This window comes from Canis aureus, chromosome 21 (assembly GCF_053574225.1).
Source record: "Canis aureus isolate CA01 chromosome 21, VMU_Caureus_v.1.0, whole genome shotgun sequence".
In the NCBI taxonomy this organism is placed as follows: Eukaryota; Metazoa; Chordata; class Mammalia; order Carnivora; family Canidae; genus Canis; species Canis aureus.
Window position 1 is genome coordinate 46,420,316 of NC_135631.1, and position 8,797 is coordinate 46,429,112.

An 8,797-nucleotide genomic window follows, 5' to 3' on the forward strand; every position below is an offset into this window, starting at 1 on the left:
GTCCATTCTTTCGAAAGTACTAGAACTTATTTTTCTCCAGAGAGAGGTGGTGCATTTAGTTACAGCTCCAAACATCTCTCAGCCAGTGGCATCTTATATTATTCCTGGCAGAACAATTTATTCCCTCACTTCTAGACCAACTTCCTAATATCAACCTTTTAAAATCAAAGAATATAAAAGAACTTATAACGAAAAGTAAAAGTTACCTGCCCAAACTCCTGTACATTTTCCAGAAGCCACTACTTTGAATCGTGTTCTTACCATTTCCTGATTTATCAACTTTAGACATTTTCCAATTATTTCCTGCTATGATAGATGAAGATTCAGCTCTTTTATGCTACATCTCAGTTCATTTACCTCCCTTCTCATGCTTGTTAGTCATATCCCTTTACTGTGTTTAGTTTCTTTATTGCAGAGGTACAAATGGGTGGCCTGGAGGCTTGATCTGACCATTGATGTGTTTTGTTTGGATTCCCATTAGCTAAAAGCGAAGAAAGAAAGAACACAGCATTGAAAAATTGTGAAGATTTAACATTAAAAAAAATCCAAATGTTTAGCTTCTCACAAAAAGTCAGATGGGGTATGTTTTAGTTTCCTAGGGCAGCTGCAAAAGAGTATCACAAACTAGGTGACCTAAAACAACAGAAATTTATTTTCGCACTGTTCTGGAAGTGAGAAGTCTGGAATCAAGGTGTTGGCATGGGCCATAATCTCTCTGAAAGCCCTAGGAAGGAATCCTTCTTTGACTCTTCCAGAGCTTCTGGAAATGCCAGCAAACCTTGGGATTCCTTGGTTTGTAGGTCTATCACTCAAATTTCTGCCTCTGTCTTCATGTGGCTGTCCTCTCTCTGTGTCTGAGTCTCTTTGTCCAAATCTCCCATTCTTGTGACAATACCAGCCATTGGATTTAGGACCCACTCTGATCCTCACCTTGACTAATCACATCTGCAAAGACACTATTTCCAAGTAAGATCACATTCTGAGGTTCCAGAGGACACAAATTTGGGGGATGGGGCACGAGCCCAGTACATGGCATATATCCCCCTGTCCTAAGAACTGACCAAGGCTGGTCCAGTGGCTGAACTCTCCAGGTGGGGCAAGCATGCACTAGTATGCCAAAACTCTCGTCACATCTATGACATAAATCCTTACACCAATACCTGAGCCCTGGCTCTCATTTATGTTACCTGCTTTGCTCCTGTAAACATCTGCTGACTAACTGCAACTGCTTATCTTTACAGCTTCTATCTATCTATCTATCTATCTATCTATCTATCTATCTATCTATCATCTATCTATCTATCTATCTATCTATCTATTTTTAGGTAGGCTCCATGATGAACGGGGGGCTTGAACTCGTGATCCTGAGATCAAGAGTTGCATGCTCAACCAGCTGAGCCAGTCAGGCACCCCCCTTTATGACTTTTAATTTTATTATTTTTAAAAGATTTTATTTATTTATTTATTCATGAGACACACAGAGAGGCAGAGACATAGGCAGAGGGAGAAACAGGCTCCCTGTAGGGAGCCTGATGTGGGACCCAGGACCCCAGGATCACAACCTGAGCCAAAGGCAGATGCTCAACCACTGAGCCACCCAGGCATCCTGCCTTTATGACTTTTATTTTTTAATGTCTTTGTTTATTTATTTTTTTAAGATTTTATTTATTCATGAGAGACACACAGAGAGAGAGAGAGAGAGAGAGAGAGGCAGAGACAAAGGCAGAGGGAGAAGCAGGCTCCATGCAGGGAGCCCGACGCAGGACTCGATCCCGGGTCTCCAGGATCAGGCCCTGGGCTGAAGGCGGTGCTAAACTGAGCCACCCAGGCTGCCTATGACTTTTAAATTATATACCAAAACTCCTATTTCATGGTTCATAAGTTTTTGTCACTATCTCACAGCTCCCTTCTTGTTTTGTAAGACCAACATACTAGGTTTCTCCCACTTTCCTCTTTCTCTTCTATTCCCTTTCCATTTCACAGAATTTGTCAGAAGCACCTTAATTACTGTTATGAGTTGAATTGTGCTTGCCCCCCTGCCAATTCATATGCTGGGGTTCTAATCCCCAGTAAATAAGAATGTGACCTTATTTGGAGATAGGGTGATTGGAAATAGAATTAGGTAAGATGAGATCATACTGAATAGGGTGGGTACCTAATCCAATATGACTGATGTCCTTAAAAAGGGGAAATTTGGAGGCAGACATATCCACAGGGAGAATGCCAGGTCAAGATGAAGGCAGAGATTGGGGTGATACAGCAGGAGCTAAGGAATGCCAAAGCCAGCCAGCACACCATCAGAATCTAGGGGAGAGGCATGGAAAAGATTCTCCTTCACAGCCCTCAGAAGGAACCAACACTGCTGACATCTTGATCTCCAATTTCTAGTCTTCAGAACTGTAAGACAATAAATTTGTTGTCTAAATTTAGATCCCCAATTTGTGGTACTTTGTTACAGCAGCCCTAACAAATTATTACCATATATATAATTTATATATATATACATACATATTCAATGTTGTAGCATTCATATTTTACTCATAAAGTTATCTTATGTTCTATGTTTCTCAAACGTTTGTTGATCTATGAATAGAGTTATCTATTCATATTTAAGAATGGGCAACAGACTTCAGCTTCTGTTCTTGATGGGGTCACAAGTATGGGGCTTGCCATCCTGTTGTAAACATTTCTGTTGCTCAGAAAACTGAGCAAAATGTCTGACATAAATGTTTGAAGCCACTTATTTTCAGTCATGGAAAGAAAGGAAACCAACAAGGTGTGTCTTTTGATTGTTACAGCTTTCTCCCTGGAGGCAATTTTTGGACAATTGGCCCTGGGAGGCAAAACCCACACATCACTAGATGATCCCCCTGAGTTGCTGATCCAGACATAAGGACCTGGGGAGGGTGGGATGGCTGCATTCTGTGGGGCAGAATATCAAAGGAGGAAATATACAGAGAAAGAGATCCAAAACCTGCATGGAGATTCCCTTATTATTTGCTAGAATAGTAATCTGAACCTATGTAAAGTGAAACTACATTTGTGCTAAGCAAAGAACACCACCTGGGAGCTGGGAGCTAAGCAAGTCTTGAAGCTCAAATGGGGCAAAGAGACACTTTATTGCCTCCTAACTATGTGAAGAAAACACCTGAAAAACCTGATGCATTCGATAGAGAACCAAGAAGTGTTATATTTTGTACAGGGACTAAATAAGCATTAGGATAAAAGCCAGTTTTTTTAAAGACTTGTTTATTTGGGAAAGAACACTAGTGAGGGGAAGGACAGAGGGAGACAGTCCCCAAGCAGATAATCCTTGATCCCACAATCCCGATAGCATGACCTTAGCTGAAACCAAGAGTCAGACACTCAACCAGGTCACACAGGCACTCCAGAATAAAAATTACTTTATATCTGCCTTAACAAAGCTTTAAATGAGGTCTTGAAATAATTAAGCTGATCCTCAAGTAACTAAATTGCCTTCCAAGGAAATTTAACATTCATTAAAAGAAAACAACAGAACACTAATATTCAATATCATAATACTCATGATGTTCAGCTTCTAGTCAAAAATCACTAGACAGGTGAAGAAGGTAAAAATATGACCTTTAACCAGAAGAAAAAAAAATTTAAGATTTCATCTATTATTTATTTGAGACAGAAAGAGAGAGAGAGAGCAGGGGGAGGAGCAGAGGGAGAGGGACAAGCAGACTCTGGGCTGAATGTGGAGCATGATGTGAGGCTTGATCCCACAACTCATGAGATCATGACTGAGCCAAAATCATGAGTCAAAACACTTAACTGACTGAGCCACCCAGGTACCCCTAAGCCAGTTTCTAAGATCTGCTGTCTATTTCCAGACTCAGAAATGACAGGTGTGATGAAATTAATAGGCAAGGAATTAAAAACAGCTGTTATAAAAATGTTCAAATGTTTAAAGGAGAAGAAAAATAAAGAAAAATGGAATCTATAAAAAGAACTAAATGGAAACTTCCACAGACAAAATACAATATGTGAATTGGAAATTTCACTAGATGAACTTAATAGCAGTTTAAATACTGCAGATGGAAAGATCAGTGACCTTGAAGACACAGCAATAGAAATCATCTGTATGGAAAAATATGTAGGAAAAAACTGAAAAATAATTTATGGAGCCTCAATGACCTTTGAGACAATTTTAAGAAGCCAAACACATGCAATCGAGGTCCCAGAGGAGAATAAAGATGTGGAGAAAATATCTGAAGTAATAGTCAAAACATTTCCAAATATGATTAAAATTATTAAAATTCCAGGGATCCAAAAAAATAAATGAGAGTCGAGCCAGAAAACACAAAGAAAATAATCGCAAATCACATGATAATTAAATTGCTGATACCAGTGACAAGAGAACACTTTTCTTTTTAAACATTTTATTTATTTATTTGAGAGAGAGAGAGAGAGAGTGAGAGCACAAGCAGGGGGAGGGGCAGAGGGAGAAGCAGACTCCCCACTGAGCAGGGAGCTAGACATGGGACTTGATTCCAGGACCCAGGGATCATGACATGAGCTTAAGGCAGACATTTAACCAATTGAGCCACCCAGCTGCCCCTTGTGGTTCTTACAATAAACTTGAAGTAGTATAATATTATTTGAAGGTAGCTTCTGCTAAGTTAAAGGCGCAGATTGTAAGCCCTAGAGGAAGAACACACACATACACAAAAGAGGTATAGTTAACATGTAAATAATGAAGATAAAATGGAATAGTGATGAAATAGAAATAGAAATGGAATAGAAATAGACTGAACACTCTAAAAAGGAAGGATTGTTGAACTGGATTTTTTAAAAAGCAAGTCTAAAGTAGACGCTATATAGAAGAAACTTGCTTTAAATATAAAGACACATATAGGTCAAAAGGATAGAAAAAGATAAAACATACAAAAAATAATCATGAGAAAGCTAGAATGGCTCTAGTAAGAAAAAGGTAAACATCAGAACAACAAATATGCCAGATATAAATATGATATAAAAATTTTCATATAAAAATATGAAAAAGGGTAGGGGGGTTAAATTCATCAGGATGATATAATTTCTAAATGTATATGCAGCTAATAACAGCATTTCAAAATACACAAAGCACAAATTGATAGAATTAAAGGAGAAATATAACAATCCATAATTGCAGTTGAAAGGTTTCACTCAGCTCAGTAATTAATAGATTAACTAGTAAGTATATACAAAACCGCTAAGCCACATTGACCCATTGACAGTTTTAGAAAGCTTTTTCCTTATCATAGAACACTCTACCCAACAACAGAATACACATTCTTTTCAACAGACTAAAAATAATCAGTAAAATAGGCCATATAAAGGATCACAAAACAAGTTTTGATCATTTCAGGTATATTGAAATCATAGTGAGTAGGTTCTCTGACCATAATGGAACTAAATTAGAAACCAGTAGTCAAAGGATATATAAGAGTCTAATTATCTGAATTATCAACACTTTTGTCATTAACTTCTGGATTAAAAAATAAATCACAGAAGGAATTTTAAAATGTTTTGAATGAACTGATAAAACTGCAACATAATGAAATTTGTGGGATGCAGCTAATGCAGAGCTTAGGAGAAAATGTGTAGTCTTAAATGCTTACATATATATAAGCATATATATATATATAATATATATATATTTTAAGATTTTATTTATTTACTCATGAGAGACATAGAGAGAGTTAGAGACATCGGCAGAGGGAGAAGTAGGCTCCTTGTGGGAGCCTGATACAGGACTCATGATCACAACCTGAGCCAAAGGCAGACGCTCAATCACTGAGCCGCCGAGATGCCCCTAAGTGCTTATATTTTTAAAAACGAAGTCTAAAATCAAGAATCTATGCTTCATCTCAAGAAGTTAGTAAAAAAAGGGATCCCTGGGTGGTGCAGCGGTTTAGCGCCTGCCTTTGGCCCCGGGCGCGATCCTGGAGACCCTGGATCGAATTCCACGTTGGGCTCCCGGTGCATGGAGCCTGCTTCTTCCTCTGCCTATGTCTCTGCCTCTCTCTCTCTCTCTCTGTGACTATCACAAATAAATAAAAATAAAAAAAAAAAGAAGTTAGTAAAAAAGGAGTAAATTAAATCCAAGTTAAGGAGAAGGAAAGAAATAGTAAAGAGTAGAAGTCAATGAAATAGAAAATGGATAAACAAATATGAATAACCCAAAGCTGGCTCTTTGTAAAATATCAATAAAAATAATAAGCTTACCAGCTAAACAGATTTTTTTTTTAAAAAAGACATAAATTAAAAATAACAAGATGAAAATAGGGGAGATCACCATACATGCTGAAAGATAATAATATGATACTATAAAAAACTTTATGCCAATAAATCCTACAACTCAGATGAAATGGCCAAATTCCTTGAAGGACAAAATAACCAAAATTGGCATAAGAATAACTATTAAAGAAATAGAATTTTGGGGAGCCTGGGTGGCTCAGTGGTGGAGCACCTGCCTTTGGCTCAGATCATGATCCTGGAGTCCTAGGATCAAGTCCTGAATCATGCTCCCCACAGGGAGCCTGTGACTCTCTCCTATGTCTCTCTGCCTCTCTATGTCTCTTATGAATAAATAAATAAATACAAATAAAGAAATTGAATTTGTAATTTAAAAAATTCCCATAAAAAAGCTCTAGTTCCAGATGACTTCACTAGTCAATTAGCAATTGCAATCCTTTGCAAACATTTAAGGAAAAAAATAATACAAGTTCCCAAAATGGAGAATGAGGGTTAATTCCTCTCACTTTAGAAGGTAGGGCATATATACCAAAACCTAAAAAGACATTAAAAAAATAAATTTATAGACCAATATCCCTCATTTACTTAGGTGCAAAAAATCCTTTTATTCTTTAATGATTTTAGTTATTTATTCATGAGAGACCCAGAGAGATGTGGAGACATAGGCAGAGAGAGAGGCAGGCTCCCTATGGGAAGCTCAGTGTGGGGACTCAATCCTCAGTCTCCAGGACCCCAGGGTCACGCTCTGAGCATGACCCAGGCAATCCTAGGTGCAAAAATCCTTAAGAAAATACTAGCAAGCAAAAAAAAAATGTTTTTTAATAAAAAATAAAATAAATACTAGCAAGTCAAATAATAATACATAAAAATGATAATGTATGCTGATCAAACAGGGTTTATTCAAGGAATGCAAGGTTGGTTTACCATTTGAAGAGCAACTAATACAATTCACCATATTAACAGACTAAAAAAGAAAAACTATGATTATCTCAGTGTATTTCACCATGTTAATGAAATTAATGATAAAAAGCACATCATTCTGTCAATAAATGCAGAAAAAGTATTGAGAAACTTTGCACTCATTAATCACAAAAAACATGTATCAACTCAGGATTAAAATTGAGCTTCACCCAAAATATAAAGAATATCTGTGAAAAATATACATCTAACATCACAAATTAATGAATTAATTAAGTGAAAGACTGAATTTTTTTTTTTACCTAAGATGGGAAACAAGGTAATGAGTTGGCTCTTACCACTTCTGTTCAAAACTAGAGGTCCAAGCCTATTAAAAAACATAAGAAAAGGCAATAAAAACCAATGTAGATGGAAAAGGAAGAAGTAAAACACTTAATTAGTGATAGCATAATCATATCTGTGGAAAATCCTAAAGAACCTACAAACTGAATAGAATATGTGAATTGAGCAAGCTGAAAGTATAGCAGGCCAATATGCCAAAACCAGCTGTAATTCTAAATACTAGTAATAAATTGAAGAAAATGCAATATTAAAAACATTTTATAGATCTCTCATGAGAATTAAAAATGGATTACAAACCAAGTATTAAAATGCAAAGCTATAAAATTTCCTGTTGGAACATAGGAGAAAATATATTTGACCTTGGGTTTGGTGATGAATTTTTTGATACATCAAAAGCATGACCCATAAGAGGAGAATTTGATGAGTTGTACTTTACAAAAATTAAGAACATCTGTCCTGGGAAGATAATCAAAAGACAAGCCTCAGACGGGCAGAAATTATTTGGAAAACATATATCTGATAAAAAGACTTGTATGAAAAATATACAAAGAATGCTTAAAGATCAACAATAACAACTCAAACTATAAAAATGTGCTCCTGATCTAAAAAGCAAAACAAAACAAAACCCCACACACATCAAAGAAGATGGCAAATAAGCATACCAAAAATGCTCAGTAGCATTTGACATAAGGGATCTTCAAATTAAAACGAGATACTACTATACGCTTGTTAATAGATTGCTAAAATCCTGGGACACCTGGGTGGCTGCCTTCGGCCCAGGGCGTGATCCTCAAGTCCCAGCATCAAGTCCCACATCGGGCTCCCTGCATGGAGCCTGCTTCTCTCTCGGCCTGTGTCTCTGCCTCTCTATGTCTCTCATGAATAAATAAATAAAAATCTTTAAAAAATAAATAAAAAGAATTGCTAAAATCCAAAAACTAATAATACCTGTTGCTGGTGAGCACGTGCAGAACAGGAACACTCATTCATTGCCATTTTCAAATGGAAAATGGTACAAATGCTTTCACAGTTTCTTAAAGCTAAAAATAATCTAGACATATTATTGTTATATGGCCCAGCAATTGTACTCTTAAGTTTTTAATCAATTGATTTGAAAAATTATGTCTATATAGAAACCTGCACACAAACATCAGCTTTATTCATAATCACTAAAAATCAGAAGCAACAAAGATATCTTTTCACAGGTGAATAGACAAGCAAATTGTGGCACATCCATACACTGGAATATTTTTCAGTGATAAAAAGAAATGAG